We start from the raw sequence: 13,717 nt of genomic DNA on the forward strand, positions 1-13,717 counted from the left end.
TTAAGCCAAAAGGAATACAAGAACCATTTCTCCCAAGTCTCTCTCTCTCTTCTCCCTCTCTCTCCAGCTCTTCTCCATGCCCCAAGAGCAAGAAACCCTAGGGTTTCTTGCCGCCAGTCCATAAAAGGAAAGAAAAGCAAAGGAGGCGCTAGCCCCTCCTCTCTTGCAGCCGCCAACCAGATCCCTGTCTCCCTCTCTTTCAGCCACCCAAGCATCAGGTCCAGGACTTGAAATCTCTTGAGAAGAGGTTGGTACAAGTCTCTCTCAGATCTGGAGTTGATCTGAGGTCGTTTGAGGTGTGGGTGAGATCTCCATCAACAGATCTACAGGAAAGGCTGCAGCAGGATAGATTTGCGAGGTCTGTCTCCATCTACCTTCTTCCCTCTCTAGAATATCCTGATTTGAGATCTACAAATTGAAAAACCTCAGTCCAGGCCTGATCTAGTTGGGTACCAGATATTGGATTTTTTAGAGGTATTTTCAGAGGCGTTCTTCATCTGGAACAAAAGGCTGACGAAGAAGAGAGCAACCAGGCTGATTTCATCAAGGGCCTTCAATCAAGTCCAGAAGTCTCCAGATCTGTTCGTTGCTGGTTTCGCTGCACCCAAGGTCCATGGGAGGAGCCGGGATCATGTTCCAATAGTTGGTATCAGAGCCACAGTGGTGAGAAAGCGGTTCCAAGCATGAGAAGTTGAAGATCCCAAGTGCTGAAAATTTTCAGCAAGGTACCATCAAGGTATATTCTACACTTCTTGATTTTATATTGCTTGTTTGGCTTGGATCCAGTCATGAGCAGCAATATGAAGGTTGAGTTTGAGAAGTTTGATGGCAAGGAGAATTTTTTCATGTAAAAAATCCGGGTGGAGGATCTTCTGGTGCAAGCAGATCTGGATCAGGCTTTGGATGAGAAGCCTGAGGGAATGACAGATAGACAGTGGGCATCGTTGGAGAAGAAAGCATGCTCGGTGATCAGAGGATGTTTGGCGGATGCGGCGTTGTATTCGGTGCTGGAAGAAAAGACTCCGAAGGGCCTTTGGTCGAAGTTGCACACCATGTATATGGGGAAGAATATGTGCAACAAGCTAATGCTGAAGAAGAAATTGTACAGTCTTCGGATGCAGGAGGGATCTGATGTGATTGGCCACATTCAGAGGTTCGACTAGTTGTGTATGGAGTTGATGAATATCGGGGTGAAGCTGGATGAGGAGGATAAGTCCCTGTTGCTTTTGTGTTCGCTGCCAGGATCATATGTCTCTTTGGTGACTACACTGCTCTACGGCAAGGAGACTCTGGAATATGAGGACATGGTCTCGGTGCTAAGGTCTAATGAGCAAAGGGAAAAGTTGACCAGAGATCGAGCTCCCCAGGAGGGTTTGGCAGTAGGGGAGAGGACAGGCAGAGGCAGAAGAAAGTCCAAGGGGCGGTCCAAGTCCAGGAAGGGAAAGAAAGAGATGAAATGCTTCAAGTACAACGAGATCGGGCACTTCAAGTGAGAATGTCCACTATGGAAGAGCAAGAAGGGAGAAAGAAGTGGCTCAGAATCAGTGAGTGCAGTTGCTGGGCAGTAGGTGGAGGATGATCTACTTGTGGTATCAGATGGTCACAGGCATTACACAGAGGAGTGGACACTAGACTCTGCGTGCTCACATCACTACACACCACACAGGTCTTGGTTTGCGACATACACCAAGACAGATGAGAGATCAGTGACTCTAGGCGATAATCATCCTTGCAAGGTGGCTGGGATAGGGACAGTCAGGGTGAGGATGTTTGATGGGATTGTGAAGACATTGACAAATGTAAAGCACATCCCGGAGCTGGAAAAGAATCTGGTGTCACTAGGCTACTTGGAGCATAGTGGATACAGCTTCAGCAGTAGGGCTAGAAGTGGAGTACTGACATCTCCAATGGAGCTATGGTAGTGATGAGAGGCAGGAGGTTGGACAATAATCTCTATCACATGGAGGGATCTGTGGTGACTGGAGAGTCTGATGTAGCAGTTGCAGCACAGGATCAGCAGGGGGCTTACAGGATGTGGCACTACCGCCTAGGCCACATGGGTGACAAGGGACTGAGGGAGTTGAGCAGGAGAGGACTCATCTCTGATCTGAAGGATGGTGCTACAGGAGAGATCTGTGAGTCTTATCAGATGGGAAAGCAGAGGAGAGTTCAATTCAACATCAGTACAGCCCGCAGTGCGGTCCCTCTGGAGTTAGTACACACGGATGTGTGGGGACCAGCCCCAGTTTTAGCTAGGAATGGGGCCAGATACATCATGACCCTGATTGATAATTTCTCAAAAAAACTCTAGATTTACTTCATGAGAGAGAAGTCAGAGGTCTTCACCAAGTTCAAGATCTGGAGAGCTGAGGTGGAGAAGGAGCAGGAGAGGAGCGTGAAGTGTCTGAGGTCAGACAATGGCGGGGAGTACACCAGCAGAGAGTTTCAGGACTACTGTGAGGAGTGTGAGATCAGGAGACACTTCTCAGTTAAGGAGACTCCACAGCAGAATGGGGTGGCCGAGAGGATGAACAGAACACTTTTGGAAAAGGCACGATGCATGAGGCTGCAGGCAGGGCTTCCAAAGGAGTTCTGGGTTGACACAGTTGACGCAGCAGGTTACTTGGTCAATCGGTCACCTCACACCAGGTTGGATGGCAGGCTTCTAGAGGAGGTGTGGTCTGGGAGGACAGTTGGACTGGGCCATCTATGGGTATTTGGGTGCACGACTTATGCGCATATTGGAGCTGGTGAGCGGAGCAAGCTAGACGCCAGATCACGCAAGATGGTGTTTCTAAGCGATCCGCGAGGAGTCAAGGGATACAGGTTGTGGGATCCCTTAGAAAAGAAGGTCATCATTAGTCAGGATGTGACTTTTGATGAGGAGTCAGTCCTACGGAGGCGAGCAGGCATGGAGGAGCAGCAGGAGTAGGAGGAGGTCTAGCAGGGCGCTGCTGGACAGCTTACCTCTTTGATTTTGCCTCTTGCAAGTACTACGAGAGGACATGACATTCAGGTGGAGAATCTACTAAGGTGTCTCCACAGGTGGAGAGGACTCGGATGGATGATCGAGGTGGAGAGGTCCAGCAGGAGCGAGCTAGATCGAGGACTGATATCGGTGTTGGCCTACACAAGCCCAAGAGGACCATCAGGCAACTGGACCGATATGGCTTCGAGGAGATGCTGTCATATGCCCTGGTGACAGTGAATGGAGACCCATATATGTATCAGAAGGCTATTGAGAGCCAGGACAGAGAGCGGTGGGTTCAGGCAATGTCCGAGGAGATGCAGTCTCTCCACCAGAACCAGACGTGGCGATTGATGCAGTTGCCACAGGAGAAGAGGCCCATTGGCTGCAAATGGGTCTACAGTCGCAAGGAAGGGCCTTCAGAGCAGGGAGGTATCAGATTCAAGGCGAGGTTAGTGGCCATGGGATACTCCCAGAAGGAAGGCATCGACTTCAGCGAGGTCTTCTCTCCCGTCGTCAGACATACTTCCATCAGAGTGCTGCTGAGCATTGTAGCAGCTCAGGATTTAGAGCTGGAGCAGATGGATGTCAAGAAGGCGTTCCTCCATGGGCATTTGGAGGAGAGGATTTACATGGAGCAGCCACCCGGTTTCAGGGATCCAGGATCAGAGGGAAAGGTTTGTTTGTTGTAGAAGTTGCTGTACGGGCTGAAGCAGTCGCCGAGGCAATGGTACAAGCGGTTTGACTCTTATGTGCGCAGTATTGGACTTTCTAGGTACGAGTTTGATCCCTGTGTTTATGTTCAGTCTCTTGAGGATGGTTCTAGGGTGTTCCTACTCTTGTATGTGGATGACATGCTTATAGCATGCAAGAGTAGGAAGGTTGTGCAGGATCTGAAGGCATCCTTTTCTCGAGAGTTTGAGATGAAGGATTTGGGCCCTGCAAGGAAGATCCTAGGCATGGAGATTTTCAGAGACCGAGCCAGGAGGGTGCTGCATCTATCTCAGGGGGGCTACATACAGAAGGTCTTAGAGAGGTTCGGGATGAAGGGAGCAAAGCCGGTGGAGCTGCCACTTGCCGGTCACTTCAGACTCTCGAAGACCATGGTGCCACAGACTGAGGTGGAGGCTCAGGAGATGGAGAAGGTTCCTTATACTTCAGGAGTTGGGAGCTTGATGTATGTGATGGTCTGTTGTAGGCCAGACATCGCTCATGCAGTGAGTCAGGTCAGCAGGTTCATGGCGCAGCCTGGCAGAAAGCACTGGAGAGCTCTGAAGTGGATATTCAGATACCTGGTGGGTTCAGTTGGAGTTGGCATCTGCTACGGACAGCAAGGAGGTGCAGTGGGACACTCTGACATGTCCAGAGAGGCTCAGGGGCTGATTGGCGGTTATGTAGATGCAGACTTCGGTGGAGATGTGGATACCCGGAGGTCTACGACAGGCTTCATCTTTAGCCTGTATGGAGGTCCTATTTCTTGGAGATCGATTTTGCAGCCTATCACAGTCCTATCCACTACAGAGGTGGAATACATCGGACTGACAGAAGCAGCTAAGGAGGCAATTTGGCTGAAGGGTTTGGTGACGGAGATGGGCCTTACTCAGGAGGCCATTAGAGTGCACTGTGACAGCCAGAGTGCACTTCTATTAGCACAGAACTCAGTCTATCATGCAAGGACAAAGCACATCGACATTCGGTATCATCGGATCAGGGAGCTTGTGGAGGATGGCGAGGTGGAGCTGGTAAAGGTACACACCAAGGAGAACCCAGCTGATGCACTTACGAAGGTACTTCCACAGGACAGCTTTCAGAGATGTGTTGAGTTGATGCGGCTGATGGACAGAGTGGAGCTGGTTGAGGCCTTGGGACACCAAGGTGGAGATTGTTGTGATCCAAGTGATGTGCCCAAGGCCCAGGGGACCAAGGCTAAGGCCAAGGTCCATCATTCATGAGGGCTTCATGGAGGCTCTAGGGCTAGTTGGGCCCTAGGTTGAAAGGCTGTGGGCCTTTCGGGTTCTTGAGGTCTAGGTTATGTGGGCCTCAAGGGACCAACTCTTTATGGGCCAGGTCTGGGCCCAGGATAGGTGAGATTAGGTCGAGTCATGGGTGTACATGGACTTGGGTTAACCTAATCTCCCATAGAGTTGGTCAAGGGAGTTTTGGGTTTGGGTCACTTGTCCCTGTGTTTATATATACATGTACTTGTATAGGTTGATTAAGCCAAAAGAAATACAAGAACCATTTCTCCCAAGTCTCTCTCTCTCTCCAGCTCTTCTCCATGCCCCAGGAGCAAGAAACCCCAGGGTTTCTTGCCGCCAGTCCATAAAAGGAAAGAAAAGCAAAGGAGGCGCTAGCCCCTCCTCTCTTGCAGCCGCCAACCAGATCCCTCTCTCCCTCTCTTGCAGTCACCCATGCATCAGATCCAGGATTTGGAATCTCTTGAGAAGAGGTTGGTACAAGTCTCTCTCAGATCTGGAGTTGATCTGAGGTCGTTTGAGGCATGGGTGAGATCTCCATCAACAGATCTACAGGAAAGGCTGCAGCAGGACAGATCTGCGAGGTCTATCTCCATCTACCTTCTTCCCTATCTAGAATATCCTGATTTGAGATCTATGAATTGGAGGACCTCGGTCCAGGCCTGATCTGGTTGGGTACTAGATCTTGGATTTTTTAGAGGTGTTTTCAGAGGTGTTCTTCATCTGGAACAAAAGGTTGACGAAGAAAATAGCAACCAGGCTGATTTTGTCAAGGGCCTTCAATCGAGTCAAGAAGTCTCCAAATCTGTTCGTTGCTGGTTCCGCTGCACCCAAGGTCCGTGGGAGGAGCCGGGATCGTGCTCCAACAATTTCATCTCATATGGGGCGGCAACTTTATATATGGCAGATTAGGTCAAAAGACCTAATCAACAAGGAGTCCATGGGGTGTCCAACTCTTGGATGCCCCCTCCCTCATAAATTTTGTGGAGAGCATAAAATAACTCACAAAAGGGGCTACAAAAAGAAGGGATAAGCTTGGGAAAAGTTGGTGCAAGAGAGGAGAGAAGAGTTCTTGTGAAGAGGGACTCTTTCAAAAAAAGGATAAATCTAAACCACTTTCCATATTGAATCAAATCAAATCTGATTCAAATCTCTAAAATAAGTGGTGTGAGATAATATTCCTTGGATGTGGATATCATAGAAAAATATCTGAAAATTAATTAGTGGGCGTGGGCTTGAGATTTCTTAGGTGGCGCAAGAGAAGAGATGGAGTCCTAATCTAACTAGGATTCTTATGTAGATTAGGTCAAACACTTTGAACCCAATCCAAATTAATTACAACCTAATTAATGGTGATCCTACTCCAACTAAGAGTCCAATTAAATCAGATTAAATCATATTTAATTCTGATTTAAATCCTAACTTAATTAAAATTAGGTGCATACAAGTCCTAGTCAAACAGGGACTTATTCTTCCTTACAATTGGCTTATCCAATAAATCAATTAGACTTAATCCAATTAAATCCAAACTAATTCTAATTGAATCAAATTCAATTAGGCTTGATCTCAGCCCAATTATTCAATCAGATTGAGCCAATTAGCAATCCAATTGCTAATCGATCCTCTTGCAACACTTGCATTAGGTCAAACATCAATCACATTGATCGTTTAACCTAAGAACGATTCTTAATCGTCGATTAACCATCTGATTAGATTACAACCTCTTATGTATATGACCCTATAGGTTCGAACCTAAGTTGGTAGCACAGGAATCAATTTTTATACCAGTCGAAGTGACTATCTAGCAATGGTTCTCGACGTCCAGATAGGTCGAATGTATGCAAAGCAACATTCTGAGAACCTTGACCCATGGTTACCGTATAATTCATCTTTTTGACCAATAATACTCAAAAAAGCTTCGAGTATGCTGTCAATCACTTATACAAGTCATCTCTATTGTATCTTAAAATTTTATAAATCCCGTGACTCCTCACGAGGATTACCTAGGCCTAGGTTTTGCTAAATTGAAACACAATGAGACATTCTCTTCCTGAAGTTAATCAGGAGTGGTCAATCCCATCTTGACTCACACACCGACTTCATAAGTACTTAACTGTATCTAAAAATTTTTTCAACCTATATTAAAAATACAGACAGTCCGGCACCAAAGCACAGTGAGTTGCTTGCAAGTCACGTGGTGATCTCAGGTCAGAGGGACACTTATACCCATTGACCTTAGCTAACTACTTTTGATAGTAGAGTGTTACATTGGTCACGTTCAATGCAGATGTACTCCTACATCTCACCTGGATGCCATACTAGTATTTTTACACCACTTGATTATGAGGACAACCAACGCATATAGCATACAACGATCTACACTTGATAAGTTATCATCATTGTTAATAACTTATCATTTGGTCATGAATAATTTAAGAACCATCCGATAAATCCTCCTTTATCGATTGATTGTGGTTCTAAGGACTTCAACAAAATTTAGGAGTTCATTTAAGGAAGATAGAACTTTTATGATGAACTTGCCAAATAACTATTTGTTGCTCTTTGGATTGATTTTGATGATTACAAAGCATTTGAAGGGGTACTAATGATTTTTGCTTGAAAAAGACTTATTGCTCTTCAGGGGCAAAATTATAATTTTATCAAAACTCTGATTTGAAAGCATCAAATAATAGAACAAAAAATTTGTGATTCATTGATGAAAATTATATTATTTTTGGACTTGTATTTTGAAAGATATGCATGTTTGAAAATCATGAGTCGACCTATGAGTCAACTCATGGCACAATGAGCTGTTTGGCATGCTGATTTTTTGGCTTGGCACAACCTGTGAGTCGACCCATGAGTCGACCCCCAAGGCATGAGTCGACCCATGAGTCGACCCCTGCTGTTTTTAGGCCAAAAATCACAGAACCTTGTCTTCTGGTTATTTTCTGATGTTTTTCCACAGAGGTCGACCCATGAGTCGACCCCCAGGCATGAGTCGACCCATGAGTCGACCCCTGTGACGGGAATGTTCCGTAACGGCTAGTTTTTAACCTGTTTTAAGTATTTTTAATGCTCATTTAATATGGTCTAACGGCTCTATTTCAGTCCAGAATATTTTTCACCATTTCTTAAAGCTATAAAAGGGACAAAAAGGTGGGAATCAAAAAAGAGAATAAAGAAGAGAGATTTTGAAAAAGAGATTTCAAGCAAACTTTTCAGCCCTAAGCAAAAGCTCACTCAAAGCATTCAAGAAGCCTTTAATCCAAGCTCACCAACTCTTCAAGTGCATATTCAAGTCTCCAACCACCTTGAGAAAATCAAAAAGGGTCTTCTTCTCTTTGAGTAAAGTATATTTAAAGTCACATTCGCTTATTAAAGGAGCTTTCTTTGTACTTACTTGTGCTATTCATTGTTATACTTTGCTTGAGTTATTGTTTTTGTTTTGGAAGGGTTCCAAAACAAGGAAAGGTTGATCCGAACCTTGAATCGGAGTGTATTGGGTTGGCTTGTACCCGAGAAATAAGTGGACTAGCTTGGGATAGCTAGAGTCAGAGTTTTCGACGTTTGTATTCGGATTGAATACAAGATTAGTGGATTGAAATTCCCAAGTAGGAGCTTGGGGAGTGGATGTAGGTGCAAGGTTGGCACCGAACCACTATAAATCCTTTTGTTTGTGGTGTGCCTAATTGCTCTTTTTTAACTCTTCATTATTCTCTTACATTCTAGCTTTTAGCCATTAGCTTTGAGTTAATTTTACTCTCCCTATTTATTTAGCTTTTGTCAAATATTTTTCATAAGTCTTAAGTTAAGCTTAAATTTTTTAGAAACCCAATTCACCCCCCTCTTGGGTTACATAGCTGGGCAACAAGTGGTATCAGAGCCCGGTGCTCTAATCCTACTTTGATCTAATCAATTAAAGAGCCAAAGATCTATGGCAACTCAAGTCGGCACTTCTCTAGCCGATGGGCAATCCACTAACCGACTTCCACTTTTCAATGGGTCTAATTATACCTATTGGAAAGCTCGGATGAAAATATTCATTCAAGCACTTGACTATGATATGTGGAGTATCATAGTGAACGGTCCTCACACACCCACTAAAATTATAGATGGTGTGGAATCAGCCAAATCCGAGAAAGAATGGGATGAGGTTGATAAGAAAATGGCCCAATTAAATGCTAAAGCTATGAATATTCTTTATTGTGCTCTTGATGCTAACGAATTTAATCACATTTCTACTTGCTCGTCTGCTAAAGAAATATGGGATAGGTTAGAAGTAACCCATGAAGGAACCAATCAAGTAAAGGAGTCCAAAATTAACATGCTTGTGTATAAATATGAATTGTTTAAAATGGAGCATGATGAGTCCATAACTGAAATGTTTACTCGCTTTACTGATATTATAAATAGTTTAAAGAGTCTTGGTAAGTCCTATACTAACAGTGAGCTTGTAAGAAAGATTCTCAGATCCTTACCAAGAACTTGGGAAGCCAAAGTGACCGCCATCCAAGAAGCCAAAGACTTGAACATTCTACCCTTGGAAGAGCTTCTTGGATCATTGATGACTCATGAGCTGAGCATGAAGCAACATTAAGAGGAAGAAGTCAAAAAGAAGAGAACAATTGCCCTCAAATCCATAGCTCCACCAGATGAAGAAACTGATGACACTGAAGATGAAGAACGGAATGAAGAGATGGCACTCATTACCCGAAGATTCAAAAAATTTTTGAGAAAAAGGAAACAAGGGATGAGGAAGAGACCATTCACAAAAGGGGAACAGAGCAAAGAAAAGGAGAAAGACCAACCCCTTATCTGCTACGAATGCAAAAAATCGGGACACTTCAAGTCCGAATGTCCACAACTGAAGAAGGGTCCCAAGAAGTACAAGAAGAAGGCCATGATGGCCACTTGGAGTGGGAGTGATGACTCAAGCTCCGAAGAGGAAGACTCGACTGAACAAGCCAACCTGTGCCTTATGGCACATGAAAATGAGGTAATTTTCGAAACTCCTAGTGACTTTACATTTGAAGAACTGCATGAAGCTTTTTGTGATTTAGTTGATGAACTAAAGAAACTAGGGATAAAGAACAAAGATCTAAAATTGAAAAATCAATCTTTATTAAAATAAAATGAAAGTATTTCAATTGAAAAATCCACCCTGCTTCAAGAAAATCAAAGTTTAAAGAATGAAATTGCCAAGTTAAAATCATTAGTTGAAAAATTCACCTTGAGTTCAAATAAACTTAATATGATTCTTGAAAATCAAAAAGCCATGTATGATAAGGCTGGACTTGGCTATAACCCCTTGAAGAAACAAAAGTATCTGAAAAACATCTATGTAAACTCTTTAAGTAACAAGTCTTCTAATATTACATATTTCAAATATGGTAGAGTAGGACATAAGTCATACACTTGCTTCTCTAACACATCTGCAAACTCAAATATAAAGAAAATATGGGTTTCAAAAGGAACCATTATGACTAACCAAAAAGGACCCAAGCGAGCTTGGGTACCTAAAACAAAAACTTGACTTTTGCTTGCAGGTGTGTCTAGCATCCCAAGAAGGAAACAGAAAATGGTATCTTGACAGCGGATGCTCGAGACACATGACTGGTGATGAATCTCAATTCATCACTTTTGATGCTAAGAATGGAGGGATGGTCACCTTTGGAGATAATGGCAAAGGAAAGATCATCGGTATAGGTAACATTGGTATCACTCCCTCCAAATACATTGAAAATATTTTGTTAGTAGATGGTTTAAAGTATAATTTACTAAGCATTAGTCAATTTTGTGATAAAGGATATAAAGTTGTTTTTGAATCTTCTGTTTGCATTGTAACTAGTCCTATTAATGATGGCATTAAATTTATTGGATATAGACATGGTAATGTTTATATGATAGATTTAAATGATCTATCCAAAATAAACATGCAATGTCTAGTATCCTTGAATGCTAAAATTAATGAGACTAGTTGGCTTTGGCATCGTAGGCTTGCACATATTAGCATGCATTCACTTTCAAAATTAATTAAGAAAGAATTAGTTCTTGGTTTGCCAAAATTGAATTTTGAAAAGGATAGAATTTGTGATGCATGCCAACTAGGTAAACAAACAAAAGTTTCATTTAAATCCAAAAATATTGTTTTAACCTCTAGACCTTTAGAGCTTTTGCATATGGACTTATTTGGACCTACTAGAACTACTAGTCTGGGAGGAAAATGATATGGTTTTGTAATTATAGATGATTACTCTCGTTTTACTTGGGTTTTCTTTTTGGCACACAAAGATGAAACTTTTCAAGTTTTCACTAAATTTTACCGAAAAGTCACTAATGAGAAAAGATTTTCAATTCAAAATATTCGAAGTGATCATGGAACTGAATTTGAAAATCAAGACTGTGAAAAATTTTGTGATGAAAAAGGAATAGGCCATAATTTTTCTGCACCTAGGACACCCCAACAAAATGGGATAGTAGAAAGAAAAAATAGAACCCTAGAAGAAATGGTCCGTACCATGCTATGTGAAAGCAACCTTCCAAGATACTTTTGGGCGGAAGCTATTAACACAGCATGTTACATTTTAAATCATGCTTTGATTAGACAAATTTTAAAGAAAACCCTTTATGAGCTTTGGAAAGAAAGAAAATCTAATATTGCTTATTTTCATATTTTTGGTTGCCGATGTTTTGTATTAAATAATGGTAAAAAAAGACTTGAAAAATTTGATGCAAAATCAGATGAAGCAATTTTTCTTGGTTACTCCTCCACTAGTAAAGCTTTTAGAGTTTTTAACAAAAGAACCTTAGTAGTAGAGGAGTCGATACATGTTGTCTTTGATGAATCTAACGATCTTCCTTCAAGGAAGAATGAAGGTGTTGATGATGCAGATCCTCTTATAGAAGGAATGAAGGAGATCACTCTGAAAGATTCAACAATTCAAGATGATGAGGAACATGAAGACAAACAGGATGAGGGAGGTGAAGAACATCAAGAACAACCTCAAGGTACAAATGACCTACCCAAAGAATGGAGGTATGTTCACAATCACCCTAAGGAGCTAATTATTGGTGATCCTATGTATGGGGTAAAAACTCGTTCTTCACTTAAAGATGTATTTAATCATTGTGCTTTTGTCTCTCATCTTGAACCAAAAACTATTGAAGAAGCTGAAAATGATTATAATTGGATTAATGCAATGCAAGAGAAACTTAATCAATTTGAAAGAAATAATGTATGGACTTTAGTATCAAGACCTAAAAATTATTCAATAATTGGCACAGAATGGATCTTTAGGAATAAATTAGATGAACATGAAAATGTAATAAGAAATAAAGCAAGATTGGTTGCTAAAGGCTATAATCAAGAAGAAGGAATTGATTTTGATGAGACCTTTGCACCTGTTGCTAGATTAGAGGCCATCAGACTTCTACTTGCATATGCTTGCTTTATGAAATTTAAATTATTTCAAATGGATGTCAAAAGTGCATTTTTGAATGGATATATTGCTGAAGAAGTCTATGTAGAACAACCCCCAGGTTTTGAAAATCATGCTTTTCCTAATCATGTTTTTAAATTAAATAAAGCTCTATATGGTTTGAAACAAGTACCTAGGGCTTGGTATGATAGGCTAAGCAAATTTTTTTTAAATAATGATTTTTCAAGAGGTAATGTAGACACAACCCTTTTCATTAAAAGAAATCAAAATGATATGTTAATTATACAAATATATGTAGATGACATTATCTTTGGGTCTACTAATGAATCTCTTTGTCAAGATTTTGCAAAGCTCATGTAGGGGGAGTTCGAGATGAGCATGATGGGAGAACTTACATTCTTCCTCAGACTCCAAATCAAACAAACAAAAGAAGGAATCTCCATCACCTAAAGCAAGTACACAAAGAAAATTACTCAAAAGATTTGGAATGGAGAACTCCAAAGCAATTGGCACACCCATGAGCCCTTCATGTAAGCTTGACAAGGATGAAGAAGATAAAAGTGTAGACTTAAAATATTATAGAGGTATGATTGGCTCTCTACTATATTTAACTGTAAGTAGACCTGATATCATGTTTAGTGTTTGTCTGTGTGCTAGATTTCAATCTAATCATAAAGAATCTCATTTGAATGCTGTTAAAAGAATCCTTAGATATTTAAATGGTACTCAAACTCTAGGATTATGGTACTCTAAGGACTCACTAATTGATTTATTAGGATATTCAGATGCTGACTTTGCTGGATGTAGATTAGATAGAAAAAGCACTAGTGAAACTTGCCAATTTCTCGGAGTTAACCTAACCTTTTGGTTTAGCAAGAAACAAAATTCGGTAGCACTGTCTACGGCCGAGGCTGAATATATTGCAGCTGGAAGTTGTTGTGCTCAAATCTTGTGGATTAAGCAACAACTCAAAGATTTTGATATCAAACTTAATGAAACACCCATAAGATGTGATAACACTAGTGCCATAAATCTTACTAAAAATTCAATTCAATATTCTAGGTCTAAACATAATGAAATCAGACATCATTTTATAAGAGAACATGTTCAAAATAAAGATATAATTTTTGACTATATTTGTACTGAAAAATAATTAGCTGATATTTTTATAAAGGCCCTAAGTGAAGATAGATTCTGTGAAATTAGGAGAGATCTAGGAATTCTTGATCCATTTGCTTAAATATCTCTCTAATTCCAAGGAATCAATGTCAAAATTTCTTTGAGCTCAATTTCCATCATCTCTCTTGGATCTAAAAGCTCAAGATTATCAT

This window comes from Elaeis guineensis, chromosome 5, assembly GCF_000442705.2.
Source record: "Elaeis guineensis isolate ETL-2024a chromosome 5, EG11, whole genome shotgun sequence".
Taxonomy (NCBI): Eukaryota; Viridiplantae; Streptophyta; class Magnoliopsida; order Arecales; family Arecaceae; genus Elaeis; species Elaeis guineensis.